Source organism: Ostrinia furnacalis, unplaced genomic scaffold, assembly GCF_004193835.3.
Source record: "Ostrinia furnacalis isolate ACB-3 unplaced genomic scaffold, ASM419383v2 OfSCF7454, whole genome shotgun sequence".
NCBI lineage: Eukaryota > Metazoa > Arthropoda > Insecta > Lepidoptera > Crambidae > Ostrinia > Ostrinia furnacalis.
The window spans coordinates 602,077-623,301 of NW_021137693.1; the positions used below are offsets into that span (position 1 = coordinate 602,077).

Below are 21,225 nucleotides of genomic sequence, written 5' to 3' on the forward strand. Positions count from 1 at the left end.
AACCATGAAGTTATTAACTTGGTTCTCTCTTGTTTTTGCCAAAAACTGGATTTTTAATTGTTTCCTTTTTTCGTAACTTTTATTACATAATGTAAGTTAATAAACTCTATAGGTAGTTGTGTTGTAATAAAGGTATTGAATAAGGAGGATTGAAATGACTTTTCTTTTCCTTTTATCAATAAATTAAAGCGATTTCCAATCTTCATGTACAAAACTAGTTTGACTTCTTCATACTGCCCACTATCTCATCATTCCGTTTATCTTTGCACGTCTGGTATCTAAACCCCCGCTAAAGCCCTTCAGACTGACATTTCAAAAGTCTATCATTAGTTATAGCTTCAGCTAATTAGCACTAACGACTGACTACTATTGACGTAGATGACATTAAACGCCACTAGTTGCCGTCACTTTCAATTCTGCCCACGAGTCTCATAGGTGGTAACGCAGGTGTTACGGACGGGGACTGAATTTCAAATGATGTCTCGTAAATTGAGGTCTAAAATAGTTTGTGACTATGAATGGATATTAAGTAATATGTCAGGCACCCATGGTTCTAGCTTTGTTTAGTTTAGGAGCAAATGCGTAGTGTAAGGATTATTAAATAGGGATTGAAATTAACTTGGCCAATATTGATGAAGACAAAGATAAACACACAAAGTTTAAAGTTAAATGTCTTTATTTGTTCAGAGCTCAATGGTGCTTACACGACGACAAAGAATTTGCGCTTATGGAGCTTTTACATACATTTCACTTAACTTTGCTCTACGTCAATCAGAATAAACTTTGTGATCAAATAAAGATTTGATTTGTATTATTTCATCATCAATATACCTTAGTAGCGTACTACTTAAATAACAGACAACGCTAGCTTTAACCTGTGCTCTAAGTTTCAAGATATTGATATATCATTGATTCATTTGAACAATACTATTGTATTGTTCAAATGAATCAATCAATAAGTGATATATTGTAGGTACGTATTATTAATTTTAATTTAATATTAAGTGAGAATGTCATTGCCACTAGGTCAACTTATGATTACCTACTGAATAATGATTTTATCCTTCAATTATTGAACTTTTTTATTGGTCAACAGTGGTATCTTTTGTGAAACATTTTGCCAATTAGTTTCAGAAACGTTATCATTGCCAAAATGTTTCTAAACCTTTAATCGTTTTTATAATTGGCAGTTAAAATCGTTAACTTGATAATCTGTAGGCGTAGAAATAATATTATAATATTATAATGACGGCTTTGAAATTGCCTGTTTTCTGAATTCAAGGTGAACTAGGTGGATCGGTGTAGGTACTTATAAAGGAACTTGTAGGAATATTTAATAGGCATATTATGTATTAGAACACGAGTGTCATTCGATATCTAATAAACATAAGGTAGGAATTAAATTAATATTACTGGTTCAGTCACATTTGAATATATAGTTACGTATTTAAAATGATCTTTTACGTTCACTCATGTGTTTGTTCTGGTCTTCTGTTACGGGGTATTTTCTCAGAAACTAGGTGGATTGATTTGATATTAGTAATAATACTATGTAACATCCTATAAAGGGTAAATTATCGCTAGAGTTAAATTGACAACTTACACAAAACTGTCTTTTTTTTTTCAAAATAAGACGCGTAGAAATCAATTTAAAGGGTTTTGAAATAAATTTTAGGTGTATTTAGTAGGTATACAAATGTACCAAAAATTACCATTTAAATGATTACTATTCTTTTATAAAAAAAATCCTTGCAAAGTAGGTAGATATCTTTTGCAAAAGGAAGCATAAACTAGCTGATTTGGTTTAAATGTGGTCAGTAACCTGAATCCGTTATGTCACTTCGAGTTCGAGATCTACATGTTGCATAATTTGTGACATAATTATTGATTACGTGATGAGGTGTGATGGATGATGGTTATTGAATATTTGAAGATGACTTGGACTCTGTATCTAACTTGATACTATATCGATTTGAGTAAGAAATTACGTACTAGGTTTGTTTTTACTCGACTGCGGCAGAAGGAGAGTTACTTACTTACGGGTTGTCTGAAAGGGGTTATTCCCAAAGGTCCACGACTCTATTGTTCTTATTTCTCACCAGGAGCATGAAATTTTAAAATTTTCACAGAAAATGCTTTTTTATTTTAAATGAGGTGGACCCGTTGGGAATCAAAGTATGAACTAAACAGCAGAGCTGGGGACCTTTGGGAATAAGCCTCTGAAAGAGATAATTTCCTAATCATAAGACTGCCTAAACTATGCCGTTTCGTTTAGTATTTCTTTCATGTGTCTCCTTTGTGTGGTATACTATTATAAAGTATAGGTCCTACTCATATTTTATCCATTCTAACTAATGTGATTAGGCGCGACCATTTTCTTAATCTTCGACGTTATAGTGTAGTATAATACATAGGTATTATGTATTATATAATGTAGGTTAGATTTTTTTAGGGCTAGGTAACTAGTGTAGGGTAGGTAGGCATTTTTATGACCACTTCAAAAGTTTTACCGCCATCTCTTTTATAGAAAACTTTTTGTAATTTTTTCATTGATAAAAATCGAATTTTTAATTAAATAACTGCGTAGTATTGGTAGTAAACTATACAGAATTAAGTGTTCCGGATTGTGATCGACCGGTCGCCCTTGTGTCGGAATTCGGCGAAGCCTCGAACAGGTGGCTGTAAGGTATTAATAAACGATCATGATTACATACTGCCCACAAGCCTTCCTGGTAATCTGTAGGTTGTGGTTAAAAAAGGACTATTAAGTTCTGTTAATTATGTGATGCGTTAAGCCTCTACTTAGTCGTTAAAGAAAAAAGATCGAATAAATCTTAATTATGCTGATGTCATCGAATAAATCTCAATTATGTAATTATGATTTATTCGATCTTCTGAATCCAGAATCCAGAATCTGAATTCTTCTGGAAATTGTAGAGTCATCCATAATTTAATTAATGTTGATTGAAGAGAGAAACTAAATGTCATATAAGATTACTATTTCAAAAAAACAGCTGTATAATGAGACAGGATCCCACAGTGCATAACCTGATGTGTTGTTATATTTTACACCTAACAGAGCAAGCGTTTAAATGTAATTTTTCAAGTACAGATAACTACCTAATGTTGTACAAATAATACAATTGAAACCTCGAGCGATTACTTGTTATGTTTGTAAATTGATTTTGCAATTGAAACCTCAATTATCTATTTGTTGAAACACATTTCAATGCGTGTACAACCCTATTTATTCCGTATACAAGAATTTTCCAAGGTCGCAGCCGCCATTTGTTATATCCTACACACCTAATTGCCTAATCGAGTAAAAACCTACAAAGGAGTGACACCACTCAATCGCACGTGATTCGATTGTGAATCGATCAGCAATCGAGTTAAAGGTCACGATTGTGCGGAATACCGATGTTGAGCGAGAAACGAACGGAATTTTAAGGTAGCCTTTGTTTACATTTGCTCACTTTTTAGCACAATCTTGTGGAAATGTAAATTAAAAATATGTTAATTGGTGACACAGCGCATCTCTAGAATTATCTGTGTTGATAAAGTTTCTATAAAATTAATTTTCATGCATTTACGTGCGTATTCAAATGTCACACGAGGCAGCCGTGTGATTCGTCGAAAGTAGGTATACGTCATCTTTAAACTTAAGTTATTCAACATAGCGGATTGGAAAATTAATATTACCTACTTGGAGCTTGCGGTATTAATAATTAGCTTTCAAATATGTATATTATCATGCATCGAAAATCGATTTGGTGTTATGTTTTTTCGGATCACTGATTAACACAAACTTTGTTGTATTTATGTACATACCTATCTGATTGTATTGTCTGGTTCATAAAGTACAAGTTTTTAGGACTAATTAACTGGCACTATAAAATGTCCGAAGATACCTATTAGAATGATTCAGTTTATTAAACATTTTCTCTACAATTTACTTTGAAGCTAATAATATCGGTGAATTAGAAACGTATTTCAATCGCGCGCAAGAAATGCATTTGCCTCAACGTAGAAACCTAGGTAGCCGTTCTCTATGATGTCTACATGGTTTTTTGCCTTCATTTTATATATTTTTCTCACAGTTGATTGCGGTTGCGACAGCCTGCGCGGCATGTTAAAAACATAAGGCAAATAACGCCAATTTTCGTGTCGCAAGCGCGCGTGGCCCATCGTAGAGGGCCTTGCTATGAAATGGTTTTAGTGCAGATTGTTTTACAGTTGAATCATGTCTGAGGTATTTAGATGAATCAGTTTGTGTAGAGCTTGAATGGATTTAAGTGAATCAAATGTTAAGTCAAAGTCAAAATATCTTTATTTGTTTAGACTAATAAATAGTTCTTACAAATCGTCATTTTGCTCTTAAGGAGCCTCTACATGTCTCATAATCTTATTACCCTACCAGCGCTTCGAGACCAACATTTGGCAAGTGCTGAGAAGAAGCGCCGCAACAAACTCAGTCACCACTCTCTTAGTTAGGAAAGCTCATAGAATTACCTATTTATAAGTCCTGTCTGATTAACCAGATAGTTTTATATGAAGTTTATGACTTTACTTGTATAACCCACACGAAGAAGAAAAACTTGCATTCACAGGAATAATAATTATAATGGCTGACATTTTCAAGTAATTGGCAAAATTCTTGACTGATTTTTGAACTTTTAACCATACGTGTTTTCGTTCAACCCTGTCAGTATGACTGCAATGATGACCATGAAGAGTTTTTATGCTCATGTGGTCTTGTAGATTAAATCAGACACTTTGTATTAAAAAATATGCCCTATTACAACTGCTTAAGATACCATAGTTACCTCGATGTGCCGTCGTATTTGCAATGTGTAGAATGATAAACATCTTTTGATAAAAACGTCAGTGCATTTAATGCGAACTCCGGACAAAAATTATATTACATTGTCCTTTAACATTTAAATTGTCATTATCTTATGAGTCATACGTCTTTTTGATTCTAGCAACACTATTGTTAAACATATTTTGATTTTCCGTATAAATCTTATGATTCTTCTTTAATTAAAATAATTTATAAATAAGTAGTTAGGTACGTTTGTTGCAGACTAACAAAAAACCTGTTTTATTGAATTCCCAATATAGCACAACTCAGTCACGACTCGAATAATTTTATTACTATAATGCCTATCCATCAGTATTCTATATAAATTACTATAAACGTGTTTGTACCATACAATTAAGGCTCTACCAAAAATGTTGTTGAACATGTAAGCTTCACGATTTGAAAATGTTCGTATAGCATAGATTTTGACTGACAATTTAAATGTATTTTAATATGGCTTCATATTTTTTATATCTTGTAACATTTTAAACTCTTTGTATAATATGTAAAGTTCTTAGAAGAACTGGTTAGCAAAAGCTCTATGTTTCCCATTAACACATAAATTCTATGAATTCCATATTATACGTATTACTAACAGTCACACACCGTTTCAAATTCAATCTTATTGCTCAAGACAGAAGGTGTGAACACATTGTTAAGGTGTGGAATTCATAGCCTTGACTTGGTTTATATCGAGAATTAGCATTTCTATAGACATCGATGGTTTTTGTGATCGAATGAGGAAAACGAGTTTCTGGAATTCAATAAAGCTATGTGAAGTAATCATTCTGTCTAATAGCTTCAATGGTGCGAATTTAAAGCACACTGGTTTTGCCAATGTCGAGTGTTTAGAGAGACACGGTGAACAGTGGAATTTGAAGTAAGCAACAGTATGTAAGTAGGTATAGTAGGTCAAATGTTAGACATTTTTTGCTTTACTGTTTGATATTAACTATGTCACAGAATGACAGCTGTCGCCTGTCACTCATTTGAAGTAGTTTGTTATTTCATTGAGCAGCTTTTTGTATATTTATTTAATGTAAATTAATGATTTTTTGAACTTCATTTTAAATATTAGCTATTCTGTCTAGAGTTAACTTTTATTATTCTAGACTCAACTTGGGCATAGACTTGGTAAAACATTAACTAATAAACCATGACCATTAAACAAAAGAACAAAACATTAATTAACTATCAAAGGAATACTATAGCTTATGCTACATAAAATAACATTTCCTTCCTTTAAAATTGTATTCTGCGCTTATTTTTTTTTTCGTGAAAATCATACATCAATATTATCTTTCACACTTTTCCTTTTAACACCAATAAATTTATTTACATAGTACACAGATTACGAGATTGGGCGTGCCAATATTGAACATGGCGTATACCTTACTTGGCTCTCAAAAACTATTTACACAACTCACATAATATATTTACCCGTTACAACATTAAGTTACTTAACTTACTTTCTATTTGATATTCTTTTAAGTATTAACTAATTACTTTTTGCGTAACTAAACGGGATATCTAATTAATTATTGAACGCCGGTGGCTTTAGGTGTTTTCCAATTTACTTCCGTTATTTGAAGCAACAAGTCGCAGTATTTAATTATTATAAAAATATTATTATTCTTTAATAAGTGATGAAGAGTGTTTTTTTATACAGATTTAACTTGTTTTCATAATAAAAGATTTGTGGTGAACTGAAGTGTGTGGCACATATTATATTAATTCGAGTTTGGTGGAAGTTTTCACGTAAGTAGGAATTTCCAAAATGATATTCAGTTCCTGTGCTCGGTACTTCAGATTATTGAAAGTTTTTTTATTATTTATTAATCATTTGTAGCATCGATTTATACCTAATAACAAAAAATATCACTTCTAAAACATGATAATATTATGTGAGAATTTGTCAATTATGTGATTCTTTAATACGAAAAGAATGTCATGAAAAATATGAAAATCAATGTGTTAGGCGTAGTTATTGATATTTAATAACTGTGTTATTTCATGTATCTTATAATTATGCCCTTTCATTTTAAACTACTCAATAAGACGACATTTTGATACCGTTACTACTACATGCTACTACTTTAGCTGACATTTTGCGCGACATATCCGCTTCCTGACCGACTGCGCCAAAGAGGGTAATGTTTCACCGACTTCACCGACTTAATTTCCCGCTCAAATACCTGTTGTGTTATATAACCACTTGACAGGTTGACTGAGTAGGCCGTCAAGGGCGTGGGCTCTTATATAAAGTTGACAATGAGTATATGATACTTGCTCGGCTTTTACAAGCAAGATTTAAATTAAATAACAAAAAATAGCCGACAATTTGAAATAAAATCTATTACCTATGTACTACGGGTCGGCTTTCTCGATCAGGCGCCGCCCTATTTGATTTTGAATGTTATTGTCCTATCAATAGGCACTATCTACTTATCGTTTCAATCGTTAACTAACTCTACTTAAACATCTCTTAACCATAAACCAAGTAGAGCATGTTAATAGCAACTAGACAATGGGAAAACGTATTTAATATCTATTTATAAGCTTCCACGATACCTACTAGGTATGAAATACCTACGTAAATCATGAAATTCAATCAATCGTAGGTTTGAATAATTGTAAAAGTTTGATCCCCAGTCTATTGTAAGTAGCTCAGATGTAAAAGCTACATTATAAAGCATTTGACGAACTATGTTTTAAAGACTAAAGTAAATTATGTTAGGCATACATTATTTTACACGAAACTAAGGCAAACCACAGTTAGCTTTCTTTAATTAAAAGAATGCGACCGGAACATTAGTTTAATGTTTGAACAAGGCATTCGTAGTAGTTATTACAACTATTTTGATAGATTAGCAAATCGAGTTTGTTGTATAATAACAACGAACGTTATACAAGTTGTAATTAAATTATATTGTGATATCATCAGAGTGATGACTGAAGAATAATTAAAACGCGTTTTATTTTTTAAATAATTAACTTGTATTTTAACAAACTAATTGGTAGCAATATTTCTATCATTGTATAGAAGGGTATTGTAGGGATAAAAATGGAACGTGGCGTAGGATTATTAAGTAAGCCCGTAATAGGGCGTAGCTTACCAAAGCTTTAAGAGTATAATCAAAATCTAGCCCATACAATTACTACAGTTAAATGATCATTATAATAAAATTACTTTAAACTTAGCCTAACGAAGACCAATTCAAAGTAACTCTTGTCATACATGCTTATTCGTTCATTGTTGTACAGTTGACAGGAGTTGAAGCTATACATTCTCATTGCAAAATAGCCTGTATTACAACGGCATAAGATGCCAATATGTACCTTGACGTGCGGTCATATAAGTCATACGCCCACTCAGTACACTCATCGACCGAACCTTGTCGGCAACCAGCTTAAAAGGCTGCATCTAATTTGGGAGTGATACTGATTGACTCTACTCGTACATTATGTGGTAACATGCATTTACAATTCGTTATTAAGCTACTCTGTTAGTTATATGACTCATGTTATAACTATTTTGCTTGGCGAAGAACAGTTAGGTATGTTTTATGAAGGTTGAACTAATGAAAAGGATGCAAAAAACAGACTAAGATTAATTGAAGATTTTGTTCAGCTATGTGTGGGATGTAATAATTGAGGTCATAACCCTGGTGTCCTATTTTAAGCTGCTCTATGTGTCTGACTTGGTCAAAGGACCGACATAGTTTGACCTGGTCCCTCTAACACGAAACACGAAATCCTAACTAAACTCAGAAGAATTTAGCAAAGTATTTTGTATTGAAGTGATTTATCCAATGTTGTCTTAATTCTCAGAGAAGTCTTGAATTTTAAAAACTTATTTAAAGCCATTCTGAAGCTCTTAAAGCTTAGAGGTTTAGTTTCTTTCTTATTCTTATATTTAGCTACCTACAATTAAAAGGATTTATGTATACTTGTATCGAAAACTTTATCTCAGACGTGGCGTAGTTGTGTAGTTTTGTAGCTAGAAACGTTATCATATCATCCCACAATATTAGCTTAAAGCCGAGGCTTCTTAAAACTACTCTTTACGATTGTTTTTCATCTACGTTTATGGCAACGAAACCATAATCGTTCGCCCACCGCGACATGTGCCCACGCGCACAGCATTGTGTATTGTGCAAGCGTTGAACTATACATAATGGATGCTGGCATTGTCCATTACATTCAATAGGGGAAAGTGTTTGTTTTCAGGAAATGTTCAGTGATTTTTTTTCCTTTGTTAAATGATTTATTACGTTGGTACGAGTAGAGTTTGAAAATAGTATTAATTAAGTCCAGTGTTGCTTTAAAAAGAAAAAAATAAAAATAGTCATTATTTGTAATTAAAATAAATCAGGAACAAACAATAATTGTGTGCTTGAAAAATAATCTACATTTAAATTGCATTTTACAAATAATGAACCTAGGTTATTACGTGGTATTTTATATAAAAAAATAAATAAACTTTCTCTAAATAATGGCAGAACACGCTTTCAGCTGTCGAGCTTAAATAATGTATAAATCAACAAATAAAAAAACTATAATTTGTGTAGCTATTAGCCTAGGCGCAGACCATAGATTTTTCGTCGGCCGATAGTTTAGTCGGGCAGTTGATCGGTATGAGTATGTATGGAAGTGCGCACATTACACAGATTTGATTTGGCCGATTTTTCATACAATTTAAAATCGGACACAACTATCGGCCAACTAAAAGTCTTACTATTAAATACTAGCTGCCAAGGCGAACTTCGTACTTCCTATGTTTATCAGAAATAATGTAGGATTTGGTGAAAGATTTATTACAAATCTATTCAGTACAAAGTTAGAAACAAACAATCAAATTTCCTCTTTATAATTAGTGTCTATAAACCAAAATTTTGCTCACCCACCGAATCAGAAGCAAAAACAAACAAACGTAAAGTATTACGTAACCAACGTCTTCATTTAGAAGTTCCAACTTGAGCATAGCTGCGCGCGTATAGAAAGCGGGTTTCTCCTTTGGATGCTGTGCGGATCGATCGCTTATTGTTTTTTTGCGCACGAGTTGCCGTGAACGCGATGCTTCTGAATCAAATTTATGTAACTGTTATTATTCTGTTTGATTGCAATTTGATTGTAGGCGTTTTAAGATTAATGGTCATTTTGTAGAGAGATTTGTTGCTCAGTTATTGAGCGTTAGAGATTCGATATTAATGGCAAAATGTAGAGTAAGATTTAAGTGTCAGTATAATTCTAGAATAAATAAATTCATTCTTTTTTTTAAGCGGTTTAAATAATATATAAACTGAGAATGCCCCTAAATATTTAAATGGTTTTCACTCAAGTAACCTGAGAAACCTTCGAGTTAAGTTTTTAATGTGTAGATTTTTAATGGTACGTTTGATTTTCATACTGAAAGATTATTTTCTTTCTTTTCAGAAGCAGCTAACCGAGCCAGCACACATCGCGTATCGAAGAAAGAAGTACACTGAAGACAATTGAAGTTGTAAAATAAAAAACGTTTATTCTTGTGTCTCCTTAATTAAACCCTCGTCCTAGTACAACTATAGTTTTCCTCCTGACACTGCTATCTTTAGGACCTTAATTAATTTTAGACTCCTAATCGATTCAGCCAGATTAGAGCTACGATGTTCAAGTCATATTCATGCTCCTTCTTGCTTGAAACTAAAAAATGGCAACCGATAGAAAAATAATAGGACCGGTTTTTTCCAACCAATTTGAATGATACATAAACAAGATTAGACTAATATCATGAAGAGAATAGATTTCAAATGTCCTGTCCTGGGTTCGATTCCCGGATGGATCAATTTAGAAGTAACTCTACAATCAAAGTGATAATTATAAGTATTCATTTATTACCCACTTTAGCCCAGAACTTCTTAAGAAAAACGGGAAATGGTGAAAAGGAAAAAGAAAGCCACATTATCGATAGTAAGTATATATTTTTCGATAGAACAGGATTTTCGAGTAGAATTTTCAAATCAAAATCTCAAATAGGGCGTGTAAACCAGACTAATTGTAAACACAATGTTAGCACGAGTTCTATCAATTAATTACCGGTTAAACAGTGGATTAACTAATCTAGGAATTTAACACTTGACTAGCGACATAGTGACTCACGACGTAAGAATGGTTACTTGATCATTAATAGCGTTAGAGACCGTATTAAGTCACCTACTTGCTTAAATTCCTTTTGTCGTACGTAATACTGAATAAAGAATGATTAAACATTAATAAATCTTAATCATAGACAATTAAACACTGCCTGGTTTAAGTTACGTTATGTCAGTTTTGGTCAATGTTGATTTTACTGTGACGAAGAGAAAGCATTTTCTTTTGTTAAAACGGTATAAGACGGTCTTACTTATTAGTTTCTTTTAACGAATATGATTAGTTATTACTTTATTCGATATTTAGATTAGTTATTGAGATTTCTGAATTGATAACGTTAAATACACCTAAATATTTCATTTCAACAAAAAACAACTGAAGGAAGGTCCAAATGTTTCTATGAATCAGAGTAAACAGCTGTCATCCAGAACGCTAAGGGTGGTGGGTTCGAATCCCACCTGAGGCTGTCTATTATCTAAATTATTTCAGGCATCACTTAGTTATTCATCTTTTATATGTAAGACTTAATAATTTTGCGACAAAAATGGCTTGCTTATGAAGCGCCTGAAAATATGTTAACGCCCGTATTCACAAACGGTGTTTGCTTAAGTGAAGCAGCAAATCGAACGCACAGCGTTGAATAGAGCTCTGTGATTGGTTCGTGTGTCACCCTGTGCGTCCACGCGCACTGTGAGACCCCAAAGTAATGTTTGTGAATACGGGCGTAAGAAATCTCAAACTTAGAGTAAAATAATACTCTACGAGTACCTATATTACTCTAACACTAATACTAGCTAAAATCTCCTAAGAAACACAGCATTTCCATTATGCAACGCCACATGGCTATAAAGTATAATATGTATATAATATACATAAGGGCCAACCGGTCCTTCCAGCCGGTGCGTATGCGCAACAAAGATGATCCAACACGATATTTATGGCCATCCCAAACACAGTATCGTCCGCAGAAACAGGTATTGTCAAGGTATTTTTTTCCATATCTGACCATCTGTCAAGTCATTGAGGAAAACGTACAAGGTAGCTGGTACGCGTATTTAGGTGTGGTTGAATGAGGCGTGCTTGTTTATTTTTATTAATCGCAAGCCATTCAAATTAAAAGGTTCCTCAACTTTAAGTAATAATGTTAAGACTTAATTATTGTACAAAAAGAAGGAAAGAAAACACAGAGACGGTACAATTTAGGTGGTTATGTTCATCATATTTATGAAATATTCTCAAAACTTCAAGACTGAACTTTAATGGCTGTGTTTTATCTATAACTAAGCTTTTAATAGCTACAAAAAGACTGGTGGCTGTGAGGGCAAATGTTTAAAGAAATGAAGTCTCTTAATATACTTATGCAGGCGCTTCTTAAACAAGCCATTTTTGTCGCAAAACGGTTATTATATCGTATATTTTCTGTATATGATGACTCTACTATTGCGTAGATCTTGATGCCCTTTACGTGGCTACTACTCGGTTATTAAAGATACCTGTATATTCTCGAACTCAACAGATTTAATTAATTGATATGGAAACTTCCGTAGGCTTAAACAATTTAATATTCCCTACCGTATTTATGGCCACAAAGAACATAATAAACTATATTAAGATTGTTTTCAGCTACAAACAAAAATTAAATCAATCATGAAAAGAGTAGTCATTTGTTTTAGCATTGTACGAGTACATATTCACTTGGGTAAAAGTAATGAGACCCTTGATATAAATCATTTGCCAGTGACTTATAGTGATCAAGCTTTGTTTATACATGTATACATACAAGGTAGAAACGATAAGTGATCTCACTCGATTATTTCTAAACTATACAAGATATCGAAAAACTGGTTACTGAGCTTAAAAGTGCTTCACAAGCTCTTTCAAATGGTACCAATAATAGGTTAAAGAATAAACTGGAACTGTCCGAAAATTTAATGTTTCCAGCTTACTATACAGATATCTGGTATAATTTAGAAATCGAATGGAGTGAGATCACTTATTGTTTACACTCTGTATAAATCGATCTGAAGATTATAGATAAGTCAGTCGCCTCTTAAAGTTTGAGAGTGAGAAGTGCTGCTATAGCTTACACAAACAGATTAAGCTCTACGATCCGTTGTTGTCATTTAGCTCTATTTCACAATGCCTTCAAATAATGGCTTCCGATGTCAATACCCTAATGACATGTAAGCTGTTGTAACCCCTGAATGTGGGTTGTGCAACAAAACGTTTGGATCAGGAATGTGTGTCTTAACTGTTTGTTACTAATGAAGACGAGGTATTTTAATGGATGTTAAACAAAGATTTGTATGGCTTTGCGGTTAAGAGTCGAGTTCATCAACACACGGGTAATTACAGGTTATTTGAGTAGGTTTACTTGTAGAAGGTGGCTTAAAACCATGGCTATGTTTTTAACATCACCACAAAAATTCATTAATAACATGAAAATTCTTATATTACGCGATTTAGATGTTAAGACTTATGTATTTCATAAAGGGTTGAAACTTTCACGTTGAATTCATTACTTTTTAAATACTATAATACATTTTCACGGTAGAGTCCCGTTGTTTTCCGGTTTCAAAAATATTTTCATAATTCTGTAGCCTGATTTTTCAGTAGTTGGGTTTTAGTTTTTGAACTGATATTTTGTAAATAACGAGATTGTGGAAGTATCAAAGAAATACACAAGCTACAAGTTTATTGCCCCTTGCATTTATAGTGTACAACTGTAGCTACAACTGCGTAATATGTGCATTGAGTGATCATGTCCCAGGCATATCACGACCTGCGCCGGCGCATCTGTCACGACTAGCTCTTAGTACTTCAGTTAGGATGTCTGCGCGATGGTTTGTTTATAAATAGTGGTTTGGTATTGGGTAAGAGGCAAACCATAGAAAGAATAGTACAAAAATACAGTATTTTTTTGGAGATATTATTGCACGTAGCGATTGTATCAGTTAAATCGGAACAATTTTAATTCAGATTTATTTGTACTACGAATAGTATATCACTGAGAAGGTAGATGCTAGTATATTATCTGTGGTAGATGTATAGAACCTTTTTTGTACACCACACTAAATTAAGTGGCAAGAAATGATAATAGTAAGAATCATTAGTCTTTGTATGACATTGTATGCTGTTTTATACGAAATAGGCTAGCTATCCCAGAAAACTTTCGGGCAACTAAAAAGACATGAAACAGTATTTTTTCCATGTGAAAAATACAAAGATAAGTTACCTTATAAAGGGAACAAAGATCAAGCAAACGAATCTATGATTCATCTATGTTAGTGCAATCTAACAAGCTGTTAGATTTAACCTCTGCTAAACTGATGAATGGGTTTAAACGGCCTAAATGTTACGGTGAGCGAAAGGGAAGGGGTTTCAGGGACGTATGTATACCACGTAAGAATATACATCCGTACTATGATAGTATACATATACCACATAACCACATGTGCGGTTCAACTGGGTCATTACTGTTTCTTACCGGCCACATGTGAACTATAATTATAGTATTTAAGTATACAATTAGGTAATTACAGACTTATTTCATTTTAGGTCGTATAAAGTGCCCTGTGAGAACCACACTGGATTATTTGTATGGGAAAATCTTACTTGATAAATCAACATCGGTCAAATTAATGTATTTAGTAAGGTATAGGACATTTTGTTGTATGAGTCTAACTTTGTGCTGATATGTTTCCTTACCCACTACACCATAGTTTTTATACTATTAGAGACTTACTTCATTGAAATTAAAGCATTATTAATAGGTACTTCTGTCAATTGCGTGTAAAAATCACATTATTTTCTTTAATGGTGAGAAAATCGGTTCATTTGATGGTTAACTGTTGTAGTTTTAATATCCATACCAAAAGCCATGCATCATGTATCTCGCACGTGTGTCCTAGTTGAAAAGTTTACATAACTCTACATGGAAAATCAACTTGTATATGGATTGCCGGTGATCTACCCGAATATGATGTAACTGAGCGAGCTTTCGTTTAATGGGTGTTTTTCCAACGTTATGTAATTAATACATAAAAACATGGTTTATGAATCAATTTATTAATAAGGTAAGGTTTTAATGGTTTGGTTTCTCACGAGGTTTCTTATGATTTAGTCAGAGGTTACAAGTAAATATTTTATGGAGAAAGCAAAGCCACTGATTGGGATGTCATACACTTGTAACGTATCATTAGTCTGACACCAAGGTCGTGACTTCATTGTCACAACACTATATTTATGTGTCACAACCCACACTGCGTACACAATGAGATTAATGTTTTTTTCGTTTGTAAGTATTCAACCACTAATGACCTAATGACCTATATTTACTAACGAATTGAACCATTTGTTGAAATAAGTTGTATAATTTTAAAGATTGGTTATTCGGACACTATTGTTTATAATTGTTCATTTAAATACACTCAAAAACATCAAAATATAAATATTCATAGCTATAAGTGCCTTAAATTGCAGAGCTCGCAACAAATTTTCGTAAAGCCGGTTAATTTTGGTATCATAAAATTTCCATAATTGATGCCTAGATAATATAAAGGTTTCCGAATTCGGACTTTAATAATAAGTTATGTAAGACCAAATTACGTCAGCAGGGACGTGTATCTACACGTTATAACTGCGTATTGGCAGTTAAGCAGTGCTTTTCTGGCTGAAAACTGTGTTTTTTTTAATGAAAATCAGAGCTTAGAGAATTGCAAGTACTGCCTACTGCTTAAGTGAAAATACAACTAGTGCTCGACGTGACTTTTAGATAGGTAACAATTTATATTTATTCATGAGAATGGATTTCAGAATTAGGAGGTTTACTTGAGAGAAAGTTGTTGAAAGCTTAAAAGCTCGGTTTAGTAAAATATCAAAATATTTGCGAGAAACCAACTAGACACAATACTTCATGTTGAGAAAATATACCGCATTTTCAGCACAATCATTTACTTAGGTACAATGCAATATTAATAAAATTATAAGAATCTTATAACAGCCGTGAAATCTTATAAGCGTTTTATAAATGCCAGAAACGTAGCCTAAGTAGTTATTATGTCTTTACCACATTGTTCTTGTTTAAGAATAGCTCGTTCATGACCTTTGTTAGCAAAAACTAGTAATAGCTCGATGTCTAGAGATTAGTCTTTGAAAGTTCACAGCTTTTGTACGCCGTAATGAGCCGTGTGAAACTATTGTTGTAAAACGTATTGTTGGACATTAATTGATTATTTTGAGACTTGTTTGTTTTTTCAGTCATAAAAACGATGAAGAAAATAACCTTTTTTATTGCATTTAAATCTACCTAGTACTCCAGTCATTGGAAATATGAGGGGGTTTCGTAAGACAACGCATTATTTAAACCTATGTCTATAAATGAGACACAATGGAAAAAATATGTATAGTATGAATTCGGATTACTAATGTTTGGCCAAAAAACGTTTCCCAAATTATCACATCGCAAACAACGTTTCGCAAATTTTCATTTGGCAAATTCTCATTTGGCAAAACAACTTATAGCAAACTTTTAATTCGCAAATGCCGTTTTTGGCATATTATTGTTTAGCAAATTATTGTTTGGCAAAGTATGTTTTGGCAAATGTTTCATTTGGCAAAAATATTTCACGATACACTATTTACAAAATAATTTGATTGGTGCATAGAATGGAGTACAAATTAACAAGTGGTTATTATTTTGTTTAGTGGGTAGTTAATATAAAATTTGTTCTATATAAATTTTTCATATTTCATTCTTGTTATCGAAATTTCCAAATGATTAATTAACAATAGGGGTGATTCTAGCGCTCGGCGGCCGCTGCCGCGGCACGCTTCGCTCGCCTTCGCGCATTAAGGGTCACTGTTCTAACCTAACCTAACCTACTATTTTCTGCAATACCTACTTTCTGCAATCTCTTTGTTTTACATAACATTCTTGTGAAAACCATGATCATCTGCCTCTGCCTTATAGTTTGATTTGTGGGGAAGTGTCGATTTGACCAAACAAATTATTTGGGATATAATATTTGGCAAAATAAAACATTTGCTATATAAACATTTGCCAAGTAAAATTTGGCCAAATGATAATTTGTCCAAATGAATTAGTTGCGAAAAGTACAGTTGCTAAAAGTTCATTTGGGAAATGAAACTTTGGCGATAAGTTGTTTGCGAAGTGAAATTTGGCGAAAAGTAATTTGGCCAAACGGAAGGATACCATAGTATGAATTCATAAAGGAGTTGGTATGAAGTGTACGAAATGTATAGAAATTGCACTTACCTTCTTTCAGTCTTGGCAAGCAGCTTGCAGCAAAAACAACGATTAAAACTTTATATAGCTTAAAGCTGAATAACAGCTGCTTATGCAGCTTATTTGCTAAATAAAAGCTTCTTTCACAATTGTGTAGAAACTCAAGATAAAAATAATCCGTTTTTAGGTTTTGCTGGATAAGTCACACAAAATTCTTAATCCTAAAAATCATAGAGATGTCGTATATTACTAATACTTTATTACAAACCTTTTCTTTTTGAATGTTACAATACAATTTGTTTCATCCACATAATACAAAATGCCCGATCCTAACTCTCGTATGTACATAACTTGGTAACGATTAATATTATTATTACTTTAAATAATTATTAACCTAACACAATTTGTAACTGAAAGTCTTTGCTATACCAAAATTAACTAACAAAATAAAATATACATTTTTGGTACAAAAGAACTTCCATAAAACCTAAAATACCTTAGTTAAAGCTATGAATCTCTAAAAGTATGACTAAAAGGAGTTGTTGAGATGATGCTATGTACAACAATATGCCTGAGTGATTACGTATATAGAAATAAGTTATTTTAGGCACTGAGTGTCTCTACTGAAGGTAGCGCTAAGAACATTGCAAGCTTGTCTTCTTCAGACTCAGTGAAGCGTGTAGAACTAATTATAATTTACTTTTTATCAGTCGATCAGAGTATGTATATGGCCAGGTGAACCAGGTTCAAAGGAACCGCTTTCTTAAGGATATCTTATTAGGTTTCCCCATTAGTCTGTGGTGCTGCTGTTGATAATTTTCTAGGTACAAATGCTGGGCGGAAGGCAGGCCTGATAGGTTTTACATACAATTTTCTTTCGGTTGTCGTTCTTGGAGCTTCAGTTGTAAAGGTTTTGGCGACTTTTGTGGTTGCCTTTTTTCTTATGTCTACTGGGACGTTCTGTGCCCGTGGCGCAGTGAACCGGGATTTGCTTGGACTGAATCCTGTCGTTTTGTTCGCTTTTTGGTTCGAATTCGAGACAACTGTAGCGTTGAGCTTTTTGAGAGCCTTAGGTGCTGGCCTGGTGAAGTTAGAAGACTTTATGATCGCTCTTCTTGGGAATGCGAATTTGGATCGTTTAGCATCAACTGGGGATATCTTTTGAGTGGTAGTTTCATCGGGAATCGTTTCAGTCGTCGATGGAATGTCGGTTGTGGTCGTTTGAGCTTCGGTAGTTATAGTTGTCGCTTGGGTAGTGGTCAAAAGATCCATGACTGGGCCCATTGTCACACTGTCCGTAGATAATGTTGCTGTAGCAGTTGTTTCAGTTGTGACTTCTGATGTTAGTGGAATGACTGAAATGTTAACAGGATATTTGATAGTCGCCTCTTCAACCATAGGCGCTCCTTGGAATTCTTGGCCTTTAGCGAATGTTACAATGCTTCGACCAGCTTCAGGTTTTATTACTTCTAGCTTGACGATGTTAGCATCCTCGTTTTGGGTGGGTACTGATGCAGAGTATACTAGGAATGGTTGGTTTTCTTTATTATCGCTAATTTTTCTTGCCATTAGAGGAGTTTCGGTTTTAAATAGAGCTTCTAAAGGTAATGTCGATGGTTTTGTTTGCACACTTCGTGGCGTTACCAATTCTAAGCTCTTTGCAGTTTTTTGTTGAGTTACTTTCTCATTTTCATAAGCTGCTGGTACGAACTGCCATTCAGGAGTATAGGAATCGGGCACTTCTGTAGACTTGTCAGCTTTTTTGTCATCGTTGATGTAACTTAAGAAATCATCACTTAGAAGATGTTCTACGTGATCCTTGCTTTCATCATCCTTTTTGTTTGTATTTTTTATATGTCTGTATGCTTCATTTATGCTCTCAGAAGCCACTAAATTTTCACGTGGAGCATCGGCGAAGTTAGTCAAAGCTCTAGCGTTTCTAGCTTCGTCAATAACAATCAAGTTTTCAGGAGGATTCTCTACAGGATAAACGTGGCCGAGTTTTGTAAGGTACAGTGGGATTTCATCTTCAACAATCTTAATAAGACTAAATCGACTGACTTCACCGATTTTATCTACCATTGGTTTCTTCTCAACCATAATTTTACCTTCCTCTATAAGAGTAGTTTCATTGTTTTTATTGAGACGGTGTTTGTCTAATTTAGAGGAAACTTCAACGACTCTACTAACAGAGAATAATTTATCAAATTGTGTTTTTACTATTGGTGATACTTGTGGTGCATTTGAAGTAGTCTCTGGTAAAGATTCTGTGGTGATTTCCGTATTTTGTTCGGTTTTGATATCAAAAGGCGTATTATTTTCAGTTTCAGTTTGAGCGCTTGTTGAATCTTGAGTGCTGGGGTAGTTGGTAGTACCTTCAGTATATTCTAAGTAATCGTCAGTACTAATTTCCATTTCAGTGGTAGTCTCGTTATCTTCAATGGTGTTAGTGGCCGTCGCATCTTCAGAAGTATTTGTGGTATCAGATAACGTTGAAGTGGATTCGGTCATAGAGAGATAATCGTCATCATCGGCATTAGTCATAAACTCTGAGTCCGTAGTTGTGCTTTGAACATCATCATCCTTGTTTCGTGTTGTTGTAGAAGCTTCGGTCTTTTGTGACCCAATGCCTGGTTTAGAGCTTGCACCAACTGGCACGTTATACCCAAGAGGCACATTTTGAACTCGCTTTTTAGTATCATTGACGGGTTTGTTACCTCCGAATCTATTGAATATTGCCGTACGGTTTGCTCCGAATTGACGCTTAGGTAATTCGGTGGTTGTTGAAGCTGCCCTGAAAGTGTTGGAGTTAACAACTCTGGGTTTGAAACCTGGTCTTTTAGTTGTGGGCACAAACCTGCTCGGTGGTTCTTCCTCTTCGAGAGGTTCATCTTCAGGTTCTTCTTCCGATTCAACATCATAGTCCTCCTCAACATCTTGCTCATTCTGAACATCAGGTTTGCGGGTAAATAATTGGTTTTGTGGTACAAAAACGAAGGGATTTTCTGGCTCTTCGTCCAGTATTTCCTCATCTGAATACTCCTCTTCTTCTATTTTCTTAGTAGTTCTGGCGGTAGTAAATGGTCTTCTTGTGAATTTTGATGTGAATAGAGGTCGTCTAGTAGCCGCAGGTCTGAAAGAATCTGGTTTATCAGCGGAAGCAGGACTAGTGTAGACTCCAGGGTTGTATTTACGGCTGAAAACCCTGCTACTTGAGGGTACAGAGGACTCAGTCGTCGAAGTAAATAGTCGTTTTGGAGGCCTGTAGGGCAATCTAGCTCGAGTAGGTGCTGATGTTGCCTGGGTAGTACTTACTGTAGTTGTTTCAGGTTGAGATTCTTTTGCTTCGGTTACAGGTGGTTCAGAAGCCTCATTCTCTTGATTCTCTGACAGGTCCAAAGTTTTTTGTTCACCCTCAATTACTACTTCAGGTTTTGACTCTGTTTCGTCATTTTGGGCTGTTACTTCAGTCGGTACAACTTCACTCTCCGTAGGCTTAACTTCATTTTCAGTTACGAGCTCAGATTTTTCCTCCTTATTTGCATTTTTGTCACTTGGTTCTAAGATTTCATCTTTATCATCATTTTCGCTTTCTTTAACGACTTCTTTCTGTACCTCAAACGTGTCTTTGAATTTGACTAATTCTTCTTCATCAGTTGCAATCGTTGTTGGAGCTTCAGATGAAGACGGCAAGAAGGTGGTTCTAGTCTTTTCACCATAGTTACTTACCTGCTCTGTTGTCGAACTGACCTTGGCTTCAGTGTTGAGAGAACCTACTGATTTTGCAATAATTGAAGGTTCTTCTTCAACAGGTTTGATTTTCTTACGGATGATTCTACGTATTTTTGGAACTACTTGAGTAGAGGCTTCAGTAGAAGGAACGCTTGGCTCTGGTGCCTCCGTAGTGGAAGTGGAAGAAGGTCGTCGTCTTATGACTCTAAATTTCTTCTTGCCAGATTCTTCCAATTGAATAGGAATTGTTTCA

At 34.2% G+C, this 21,225-nt stretch overlaps 1 protein-coding gene across 1 annotated transcript in view; it reads right to left on the bottom strand.

Annotated features, from left to right (window-relative positions):
* Cht6 (Chitinase 6) overlaps positions 1–21,225 on the bottom strand; it is an 83,248-nt gene that overhangs the window by 37,165 nt on the left and 24,858 nt on the right. The gene's annotated exons all lie outside the window — the stretch shown is intronic.